General features: G+C 37.0%; 1 long non-coding RNA gene across 1 annotated transcript; it reads left to right on the top strand.

Moving 5' to 3' along the window:
• Positions 1 to 249: 249 nt before the first annotated feature.
• LOC108353047 (uncharacterized) lies at positions 250 to 12069 on the top strand. The gene is made up of 3 exons (XR_001841529.2): positions 250 to 346; positions 4376 to 4493; positions 11685 to 12069. It is a non-coding gene; the product is annotated as an uncharacterized LOC108353047 (long non-coding RNA).
• Positions 12070 to 12737: the final 668 nt, after the last annotated feature.

Here is a 12737-nt window from a genome sequence, read left to right on the forward strand (position 1 = left end):
TGATAATATATAATTGCCCACCTAAACACACAAAACCTACACACATCCATCCCTTAAGAACACTCATAACAACCTGTAAAGGTACAGAGTGGAATATTAACATCCGCCGCCATGTTCTCTTGGCAGCTTCTTCTCCAGTCTCCTTCCATCTAGTCTCCTCCTCTTCCCTCAAACTTTTCTCCCGCCCATCCTTCCTTCTCGTCCAATGACAGGCCTCGTTCTATCTTGTACCTGTCTTCCGCTGTATGACGTCATCATACAATACCTAACTCAATGAGGAACTGAACAAAACTTTGTGATTGAGGAAAATATCATTTCTAATTTCGAGCACAGGAATTGAAATAAGGTAAACAAATCCAATCACTTTAGAGAATTAATATAAAAGTAAATTGTACTTATGAATTCCCCTGTTGAGTTGCGTGAATATCTTCAACACTTGGTTGATAAAACCAAGTATTCCAACAGCTATTTGCCTGTTTGAGCAGCAGCATTAGGAAGCTAGGGTGAATTTTAACATAGATCACAGTGTATCCAGTATTTTTTTCTTACCTGCTGACTTTCTCTTTAAAAGAAAACATTGTTTGCTAATGTGTTCTAAGGATGGTAGTTCCTAACAAAATAAGGGTGAAATCAGATATCAGCCATTGACAGGGACAGAGAAGAAAGTACTTGTAACTGCAATTACTTAATAGGTGCTAATCACTTACAAGAGGTTTTGATTTTTTAAGTCACACTAGACACATTTTTTTCTAACCTTTATTACTAGACACTTATTTTTATAAAGTAGAATCACCTTATCAACATGGGAAGCATCCCTAGGGAAAAATAGAAACAAAGGGCCATAGGAAGGGTGAGTACTTCTAATAGTCATGGTGACATATATTCTTCTTGAAAACTACAATAAGAATAATTGTTTAGTTTTGCCAAGGGATGGTTTAACATTCCTAAAGAATCATACTCAAGATAATATTTTCTACCCAGAATTATTTCTAAAGGCTCTTATCCCGACAATAATAATCTTTTCTTCCCTTAGTTATGTACATTTTCTTAATTCTCTAAGTTACAGATTTATTTTTAGTGTATGAAATTATGAGTTTCACGTAACATGTTCACACATGCATATCATTTTAATTACTTCATATTCATTCCAATCACCCTTTCTTGCTACCCCTTACTCCATCTCCTCTCCTGCTGTATGTCTCCTTTCTCTCCTCATAATAAACATTAGCCAAGGTAAAACCTCTAAGCTTCATTTTTAAGACCAGTGAGCCAGAGTGCTCAGATATGTGACCTAGATAGTATAACTGGGCCTTGTGATGAAAGCTTATAATCCCAGCTATTCTCAAGTCTGAGGCAGCAGGATCAAAAGTTCAAGGCCTGCCTTATTATCAAAGTGAGACCAAACCAGCCTAGATAACTTAATGAAAATCTCTGTTGAAAATATGTATAAAAAATAGCAAAAAGGCAAGGACATAGCTTAGTTCTAGAGCGTTTCTGTGCATTTGATGCCCAATGCCATAGACATGCTTTGGGGACAGGTGACCCCTGGAATGCCATGCTAAGAAGTGTCTTGCTTCTACAACTGCTAAATATGACTACTCATACACATGATGCCTTTGAATACATACCTGTCTTCCCCTTATCATGATGAATAATTCTAAGGCACACAATGAGATGAAGAGGGAGTCAACTCTCTTCATAACAACAAAAGAATGACTAACCCCCATCTCCCAAGGACATCAAGATTTCAATACAGTAGAAGATAAATTCCCAGCATAGATAGCACCTTTAGTTGCACATAATTTAATTATCTTTTACAGTTTTGATCCTCATATAGCCTTTGCGGTATCTGGGCAGTTGTGTAAAATTGCATGATGATGATAAATCATGTCAGCAGAAACACACAAAATGCCCTTTCTTTTACAGAAATAATGTCATATTTATGTCTCTGTTATTTACATTCCCCCTAATAGTGTGTTTGAATTCCTAACTCATCCCCATTCCCACTGGGATTGGGGATGAATCTAGTGATAATCTCAGTGTGTAAAACAGACTAAATAGCATGCCTGGACCATGACTGAGTGGTTATGGCTAAGATTTTTTTCCCTAAACATACTTTATTTAAGGTTCTTAAATAGTTCAATCTCCCTTCTAGCCCACTGACCAGAGATAGAGGAGAAAAAAGGTTAATAGAAAAAGGGGTTATGTACGTGTTAACTAGTATTTCTTCTGGGACGATTCCACTTTTCATTTACAGGATACCAGTTCAATAGCAAACACCAAACAAGAATAAGTAGTTGTAGCATAAACTCAAATGGGCAAGAGTGAGCAAAATGGTGAAAATCGCCTGGAATATCACAAGAAGTATTTCGGTGCTTTAATCTCTATAAAATGAAGCCCAGCAAACACTAGTGAAGGACACCAAACAAACAAACAAACAAACAAACAAAAAACAAAAAATCAGCTCAGAGGAGCCCAATGCAAAATCACCCTTTTACTGTTTGTGCTGTTCCATTTATCCCTTTAGCAAACATCACAGGTCTTCTCAAGCATCCACTCCAGCAAAGTGTCACATACCCCTCATGTGTGTCTGCATCAGAAAACATCCTGTGACAGAACAGCTCCCAAAAAAGCACTTGACACAACTCAGCTTCCAAAGAAACCAGAAGCTTCTACCTCAGAGTGGATAAGAAATAGATTGCTAGATTTTTTTTTCATTTTTTATTTGTTTTTTTTTATTAACTTGAGTATTTCTTATTTACATTTCGAGTGTTATTCCCTTTCCCGGTTTCTGGGCAAACATCCCCCTAATCCCCCCCCCCCCCTTTTTTAAGTTTTTTTTTTAAGCTTTTTTTTTTAAGTTTTTTTTTTATTAACTTGAGTATTTCTTATATACATTTCGAGTGTTATTCCCTTTCCCGGTTTCCGGCAAACATCCCCCTCCCACCTCCCCTTCCTTATGGGTGGTCCCCTCCCAACCCTCCCCCCATTGCCGCCCTCCCCACAACAGTCTAGTTCACTGGGGGTTCAGTCTTAGCAGGACCCAGGGCTTCCCCTTCCACTGGTGCTCTTACTAGGATATTCATTGCTACCTATGAGGTTGGAGACCAGGGTCAGTCCATGTATAGTCTTTAGGTAGTGGCTTAGTCCCTGGAAGCTCTGGTTGCTTGGCATTGTTGTACTTTTGGGGTCTCGAGCCCCTTCAAGCTCTTCCAGTTCTTTCTCTGATTCCTTTAACGGGGGTCCTATTCTCAGTTCAGTGGTTTGCAGATTGCTAGATTTTATTCTCCTTAAGAATTTGATAGTCCCTTATGACATATTTAGCTTTTTGTTGAATAGTTTAGTACCTCAGACAAATGCCAGTCTCTATAAAACTAAGGGGGATGTAACATAACTTAGCCCTCATTCATATAACAACCTCTATTATTTCAATGGTATCATTTTCAAGTATATTTAATATCACCACTATTCCCAATACCACACACACTCACATACAGACAAACAGACACACAAATGCATACAAATACACACACAGGAAGAGAAAGAGAGAAAGAGAGATGTAGGGAGAGAGGTGAAGGGAGACTAACAAACCTAGCAATCTTAAAAATGGTTCCTTTGTTTAGTTGTCCCTGACCTCTTTCACTTTACTGAGATGGATTATAACCCTTGATCACATGAGACCTTCTTTCATTTTAGTCAGTCACCATGCCCTCCATTCTCATAAAGAGCAAATGTAATCCTCCTCCTATGTAAGGTGGGCTAGGAAACACTCGCTGGCACATTCTAATCTAAGGCATGACTTTCACTGACCTTCAAAGCATCATGCCTATGCTTCAGCACCCTGCCATTGAAATAACATCCTGATGCTTAATCCCTCCGTCTCTGGGCATCTTTTGACTCTTCTTATGGATACAGTCTTCTACTACTTTATTTCCTTGTTATCGGAGAGGCATGACTGAAATGCCATGGAATACCAAGAGTAATTTTTGTCATAAGTCATTATAAGTAGGGTCTGATGAGAACTATGAAAAGAAAACAATAAAAAACAAAAGCAAAATGAATCAATGCCATTAGAAAGAAAAAAGAGAAAATAGGAAAGAAAGGTATAGCAAAGAAAGACACATGGGTTCTAGAAAGTCTTTTCTGTACTAAAGTCTCAAATTAGTAAAGGCCCCATATGGTAACATTTCACCAAGTTTACAGTTTTCTGTTCTATACTTTACAATTTACAGTCACAGGGAACTACTAGTCAATTTAGTTACATGTGAAAATAAAGAACCTGCATGAAATGAATATCACCGTGTAATATCGTTTTATTTTTATTAATGTCCACTTTCTAAATAACATTTCTGACCTATTTTACTTAAAAATACAGTTTCAGGAAATGTTGGATAGAATGGTATAACCTGAAATCCCAGAGACAAGCACAAGTTTTTCACGTTCATGGCCAACTTCATCTACATAGCACTGTCTGGACCAACCAACCACAGGAAGTAAGTATCTAGTAAAATAAGAACAATAGGAAAAATGAAGCTATGGATAATCTATAATTATTTAAGAATTATGAATTTGAGGAAGATAATTCTGGTTTAGAACACCTCGGTTTTACTACAAGTTTCTTGCTGAATATTTTATGGTAGCGGTAGTAATATTACAGTAATTAATTTCTTATTTATTTAAAACTTTATTAATATAAATATTGTATTTACATCATTTCCACTATCTCCAATTTCTCCTGTGACTTCCAAAATCCCCTCAAATTAATATCCTAATAATATGGATGAAGTTTTTAAGTCCATTTTTTATTTAATGTTATTTACTGAATAAATGAACATAATTTCTAAAAAGTAATTTAAACTTAAATATTTTAGAATATTTGCTTCTTTATCTAGAACTAATTTATCTGGATATATTAATTTTACCATATTGTAGAAAAGAAATCTGAGCAGAAGCAGGTTAGCAGAACATTTGTTCTTCCTAGCCTACGATGTACTTTCTTACATTAAAATATTTCATCACCATTTAATTAGAGTTGAGCAAATCACACAGTATGATTTATGATGCAGTGTATCTTCATTTTACAAAATCACTTTAATAGGGTAAGAAATCACTTTGCATTTCTCAATAAAATTCTAATTCCCATTAGTATCATTTCACTTTTAACATCAGAAAAAAATTAAGAAATGAACAAAGGATGTATTAACAATTATAGAAATTGTTTAATGGCAATATGAATTGATAAACTACTTTAATATTGCTTATTTTCAAGTCTGTTAAAACACAGAGTATGGAATAATCTCTCATGTTCACGGATTAGCAGAATTAATATTGTATAAATGACCATCCTACTATGAACAATGTACAGAATAAATAGAATCCCATCAAAATATTCATAACACTTTTTACGGAAATAGAAAATAAACCCTAAAATTTATTTGGAAGCACAAAAGAGCCAAAAGAGCTAAAGCAGTCCTGAAAAAAAGGGAACATGAATAGAGAGGGTTTGATAAGGCAGATTTCAAGATAAATTATAGACAGTATTGGTCGAAAAAAACATTTAGTTCTATGGAACAAATGAATACAGATACTTATGGATTGATATTTATGCAAAAATAACACACGAGACAAGGCGACAAGATACCATCTTCAATAAGTGGTACTGAGAAAACTGAATGCCCACATTTAGAATAATGAAAGTAGGTCTATTTCTGTCACATAATAAATATTAACCTCAAGCTAATCAAATACCTCAGTATGAAATTTGAAACACTGTAATTTGTAGAAGAAAAATAAATGGTCCACTACAAGGTACTGGTGTAAGAATTTACTTTCTGAATTGGAGTATTCTTTTAAAAAATATGAATGACAATTGCATAATTTATGAAACATCATAAAACTAAAAAGCTCCTGTCTAGCAAACTGAACAGCTGAGTGTAGAATTTCACTCGATGAGAAAAAATGGTTTCTAGACATATGCCTAATAGAGAATTAATATCAAATAGAATCAAATAGACAAAGAAAGAAAGAAAACTTAATAATAAAGGAAATAGTCCAACTGAAAGGATAGCATATGGATCTGAATATAGAGTTCTCAAGAAAAAAGAAAATAATTTGTTAAAACTTGGTTGAAAATGATGTTAGTTATACTTAGACACCAGGGAAATTTAAATTTAAATTTAAATTATGGATGGATATTTGTGCAAAAATAACATAACAATTCTAGTGAGTATGCAAACAAGATTGACTCTCAGTCACTATTGATTCCATTGCATACTGGTACAGCCATCAAGGAAGGAAGTTTGGGAACTCACAAAATGCTAAAAATTATGTGTACCAAATAAACCAGCTGTATCATCCTGGTCATAAACCCAACGGACTGCATATTGTACGACAGAAATGCTAGCCCATTCATGTTCATTACTGCTCTGTTTCCAATAGCTAGGCAATTGAAACGACCTAAATAAGCTGATACGTGGATAAGGATGGTGTTCCGGAATACAATTCATTTTGTTAACCTGTAAAAAAAAATAAATTCTAAAATTTTAGGTAAATCAATGGAACTAGGAAATATACCCAGTGACCTAGGCTAGACCCAGTTAAGGAAACCTGGGCAAATTATGCTTCATTTTAAAGCCTAGCTCCGAATGTTTAGATCTGAATGGGGACAATTCGGAGGCAGAGTAGGGATGGTGCTCTGCAGAGAGAGTGAGCAGGGCACTTGAACAATCAAGGAAGAAAAGGGAAGTGGGGGAAAGAAAGACTCTAATTGGAGTATGTAGAGGTGGGGTTGTAATGAGAGATAAGTATAACTAAGGATGTTTGAAAAGGCTGTAGGAAAACTGATTCTAAAGCTCAGTTAAAGTTAAATACACATATACAAAATACACATACAAATATAAAATTTAAGGTAAACCAATTGCTTTTGCTTCATCTGTCCTGGTTTGTTTTTTACACCTTTTAGACGACTGTTCTTTTCTAATTAGGGACAGAAAAGGAGTGGGTCAGAATGGGAGAAGAGATAAAGAGAAACATACTAATAAAGTGAGAGAAAATTCTAATCATGATATATGAAAATAATATATTTTAATAAAATGCAATGTAAAGTAATAATAGTGATATGAAAACCACTCTTCTATGTGCGTATGTGTAATATTTAAATTGAGTTATGCCTCATAGAATGACTAGTTCCTCCACAAAAACCATAGACTATCTAAAAATTGCAGTAGTAGGCATGTGAAACTTGCCTTCACACTGTGGTTTAACCAAGTCAGTAGACCCATTAATTCCAAATTAGGGTACTGCTCACCACCATTGACCCCCTCTCTAAAATTAAAGCTATAATCATATTGCTGAAGACACCACACCCTTTAAACATAGGAATGAAGCTGGAAGTTCCCTGGACCATTCTATGTGAGGACTAGTGCTCATAGCTGCAGGATGTGCTCTCCAATTTGATAACAGAGGGATGCAACCAGTAATTTTAATTATTTGTAGTTAACAAGCTACTTATAGGATAAGAAGTTTTGAATTTAAGAAGTAGCAGTGTTGACACAGGAGGCGTTACAGGTCGAGAAGGATGGGTAGAAATTGTATAGATACAGTACTTCTGTGTGTAATTCTCAAAAACGACCACAAAACTGTAAATATTTAGTAGCTAAATAAAAACCCTCAAATTTGGAGCTAGTCAAATTTAGTTGTTGGAAGGCAACGCTGTGACATTTCAGCATTTTATACTCTAGTGTCATAATCTAGTTTTGTTATGAGCTAATGGTTGAGAACATTGAAGTGTGACTTAGTAATGGCCACAGAACTTCAGCATCTGCCCTACACAGGTGTGTAATGCTTCCCAGTGAATCACACCATTATGACCTCAGTCTCTTTACAGGTCCTCTTTTCATTAACTGTGGACTGTGTTGCTTGTGTTTCTTGGATGAATGTGGCAAATGTGCTAAAATGAAAGTTTTGAAAAGCATTCTTACAATAGTGATAACTCTTGTTTGATACTGAGGATATTGCTTCTACATTTCCTTCTTCAGTAAATTCATTACCAACTTGTAAGCTGAATAAGTTCTAGCTATAAGCTACCTACAATGTGTAAATGTATGGATAAGCCTACTGCATCAACCATCCAGATGTGAGTGTATAACTGAGACCATAACCAGGATGATACTACAAAAGTCACAGACTAGAGTTTGAGTACAGAATCATCAAAAATAGAAATGCCTAAGCAGTCATAGTGTTGAGCTCTCCCTGAAGTAGCTACCCTTCCATTACAAGGAGATAAAATCGTCCAGTAGGCTTACTAGTCCTCTTGATCTTAAATGTCCCTACATTAAATAGAGGGACTGTGTTGGGAATCTTTCAATTATGTACCCATGGCCCCTTGTTCTACACATTTTGATCTGTTGTGGCTTCCTGAAATGATCTTTTATTACTGTAAAAACAAAACAAAACAATCCCCCCCAAACAAACAAACAAACAAAAATAAAAGACCAAACCAGGCCCAAATTAGGATCCAGCTCCAAGATTCCAAGGCCTGACACTATTTCTATGGCTCACAAAAAGGGACCTAACATGACTGCCCTCCGAAAGACCAACAAACAGCTGAGTCAGATGCAGATATTTACACCCAACCAATGGACAGAAGCTGCTGACCCCTCTGGTTGAATTAGGGTAAAGCTGGAAGAAGCCGAGGAGGATGGGGACCCTATAGGAGGATTAACAGTCTCAATTAACCTGGACCTTAGGGATCTCTCAGACACTGGACCACCAACCAGGCAGCATACACCAGCTGAGATGAGGCCCTCAACACATTTATAGCAGAGGACTGCCTGCCCCGTGCAGGCTCAGTCCCTGCACCAGGGAGTGGGGAGGTCTGGTGGGGTGTGGATTGGGTGTGTGTGGGGACAACGTCCTCATGGAGGTAGGGGTGGGGATGGGGAATTATGGAATGTGGAACAGGCGGATGGTGGACCGGAAGTGGAATAAAATTTGGAGTGTAAAAAAAAAAAAGACTAAATAAAATTAAACAAAATAACAAACCAAGAAGTTTCCTTGATAGGAATGAGAACTACATTTATCTGTAGAGATAAAAATCAGAAATCAGTGTGTAAAATGCACTTAGGATTTATACTGGCTTAGTAAAGTAGAATTAGAAGGGGAGAATATTGAGGTCCTCTAACCCTCTGAGAAGAGTTACCAACTATTAAAACTGCTAAGCAAGGTGAATTAGTCTTCCCTGAGTTGATCAGCCTTAAACACACACACACACACACACACACACACACATACACACACATACACACACCCACACATACACACACACATACACACACATACACACACAAACACACACACACACACACACACACACACACACACACACACTAGATATAGATGCATATAGAGATATAGATGATGCAAAGGTAATTCCAGAGTGTTCCCACATTCAGGCTACAAAACCCCACCAATGCTAGTCACCCAGGGAATATTGTCCCCCTCAAAAAAACAGAAAGAAAAAACAAGACCTATATAAGTCTTATTCTTTCCAACTTTTAACCAAAACAGATTGAGATAAAATGATTAAATATATGTAATTCAGCAAAGTAACACTGTGTTCTTTGAAGTTGGAGTGGATGAAGTAAAGGCCAAAGGAAATTCATGTAATGAAATACGGAAAGGGTGGAAGGAAGCTCATTTAAGTGATATAATAAATTTAAAACATGGTTTCTTAAATGCTCTAATATAATGATTCAGATTCATAATTTCAAACAGAGTAGGCTCTGATAACTCAAGAAATCACACCAATACTTTAATATCAGCATGAATTTCTGTTGCTGCGAAAAGGGACAGTGTTAAGGTTCACTGGGACTAAAATATTGAAACAAATCAGGGTATCAATTGTATAGAAGCAATACGTAAAGCGTTTTAATCATTGTAAGATATCTAAGGTTAATGTTAATCATATTGGAATATTTCTTTAAAAAGTCACTTCATGCAATTTTGAATACCTTGATCACAAAACATGCTAAATGTTAGACAGATGTGCTACGCCTCTTAATCTCATCATTACACATTGAAAACAAATGTTAAATCATGACAGACATTTATCCCACAAATCTGCACAATTACTATGTATAAGGGGAGTAACAAACACAGTGACATAGATAGTCAGTAGCTTAGAGTGGTAGTGGTGTGTGTGTGTGTGTGTGTGTGTGTGTGTGTGTGTGTGTGTGCGTGCGCACATGTACAATGCAGCTACTTTTGAGAGCTTCTGTCCTTTTATGTAATCATGCAGCTACACCCCTGTTATTTACCAACCACCTGAGATACTGTAGGCAAATGTGGCAGGATTTATGTTGACTTGTACTTTCTAGTGAAATATTTGAAACAAAGCTAAATTATGATTTTGTGAGTCTTTGGTTGCCTCTAGGCTTCTGTGTCAATCCATGAAAGGTATAACAGAAACAGAAGTTAGGGAGGTATAGGGGTCCTAAATCAACCTCCCAGAATGAAAGAGATTTTTCCAAGGGAAGAATAGATACATTGAGGTGGGACCCATCCAACTTGCTCCTCTGACAATGAGTCCAAGGTTGACTGCCAGTAGGGCTCTGTGTGGCAGTAAGAGGCCTCCTGTTGAACGAGACTTAATTGTTTCACTATCAATGTAGAAAAACAGTCGGGCTTTAGTGGATTCTGAAGCCGAGTTTATGTTAATTCAGGTCAACCCACAAAATTAATGTGATCCCCCTTCTTCCTGTCATCCGTTACCCATGCTGATGGTTAAAGAGCAACAGCAAAATAAGGAAAAATATTCGCGGAACTCCCCAATGCAATCCAAGAACCCTCAGCATTATTAAATCTATGCAGTGCCATCGAAGCAGGGATCTGTTGGGTCTCTTGGGATTTTATATGTGTTAAGATCAGATCCTTTGCTAAGTGTCTGACATCAATGTGACAATACGTTTAGTAGATGCCATGCAATCGAAACACAGGCTTGCGGTGGAAGACTTGGCGTACCTTGCCTTCATGTGGTATTGTTAATTTTCGTAACTGCGACAATTTCTCTCCGTAGTAAAATGCTTGTAGAATTTTTCACTTTGATTAAACTTGTAGCACTAATTTTGAGTAAAACCTCCCAAGAAAGGCATTTCCTTGATGCTGGAAGAATTTTTCTGAAGAAAATTTGTTCTTGTGGGAAAATACCAGTTCACCTTAACTTCAAGGCAGGATGTTATCCCTTTGTCACAACTGGGCAATCTGTGCAGCTCTATTTCTCCCTGGTGCCCTGGTGTTGGTGTGTGTGGTGAGCAGGAATTGAACTGTGCTGTCATGACGTTGATGTTAACACCAGTTCTATTTTCTCCAAACTTCTTGTTTCCTCTCTGGAAGGATTTATGAGAGAGTTCGCGTTATTTGTACTTTTCCGTACAGAAAGTGGGATCGGTGGTAAAAAGGCCAGGGCCTCTGCAAGCAGCCTTTTCAGAAAGTGCCTCTGGGATCCTCTCTGCTTTCTGTTATGCTTCCTGAAATAACGGCAGGAAATTTCATCCCCGGGACAATTTCTGTGCTTATACCTGCACTGCTTTGAGATAACGAACTCATAGTGGTCTTTCACACGCAGGTGGCTGAGTGTACAGGAAATGGAATTTGACCTATTAACTTGGATTTACTTTTATTTTTAGGTTATCAGAACTTGTTTCAGCCTTCATAGGAGGGCAGAATGAATCCAAGAAAAATGAAGCTAATTTACACTTCAGATGTACACGCAATGGTGATGACGTTTGTTGGATCTTTACTTTAAAAAAATGTTAAAATGGCATGTATGTATTTGCTGCAAACAGGAAGCAGATATTTCTAAAACAATTACGAGACACTGAATCTCACTGTGTAATTTCTCACCTTTCCAGCCAAAATGTTAAAACTGTGGTTAATGACAGCATATCTAATGTACAGTATGTGAGCAGAGGATGTATTGTTCATTGATGATTTTTCTTATGTATTTCTTTGGTCCACTCTGTGATTCATTTTTACTATTTTTTGTTTATCTTCTACTCTTTCCTAGAGACATAAAGCCATGTGGAATAACTTTATCATGTACTTTTATACTAAAATGAATACTATAAAAATATACACACATACACTCCCTGTGCAGAGTGATCGCAAAGGTATGCGCACGCCACCCAACTCTTTCACTGATTTCCAGTCTAATCACTACCTGTCTGCTCTTGAATTTCTTCAAAGACTTTGGAGTCATTGCGTTATTTCAATTGAAACGGCACCCATGTTTTCTTCAGTATAAATAGGAAATCATTCACATTTCTGAATCATACTGTGTGGTTTCATAAAGTAGACGTCACAATATGATCACCCAAAATATTTGCTCATCTATCTGTAGTATTTGTAAAGATGGGTTCTTGTTGTTGTTTGGCTTTCCAGTTTCTTTTTTTTTAATTTATTTAAGTTTTTTTTTTTACTTATTCACTTTACATCTTGTTCACTGCAACCCCCCCCCTTACAACCCCCTCCCATAAACCTTTCCTATCCTTCCTTCCCTATCCTTCCTTCCCATCTCCTCAGAGCCCTTGGAGGGCACCCTGGGTATCCCCTCTCAGCCCTGGCACTTCAACTCTGGCACTCCTCTCCCACTGAGGCCACGCAGGGCAGTCCAGTTAGACGAACATATCCCATGTATAGGTAACAGTTTTGGGGGGAGTCCCCATTCCAGTTATTTTGGA

The sequence above is a fragment of the Rattus norvegicus genome, chromosome 15 (genome assembly GCF_036323735.1).
Source record: "Rattus norvegicus strain BN/NHsdMcwi chromosome 15, GRCr8, whole genome shotgun sequence".
Classification (NCBI taxonomy): Eukaryota; Metazoa; Chordata; class Mammalia; order Rodentia; family Muridae; genus Rattus; species Rattus norvegicus.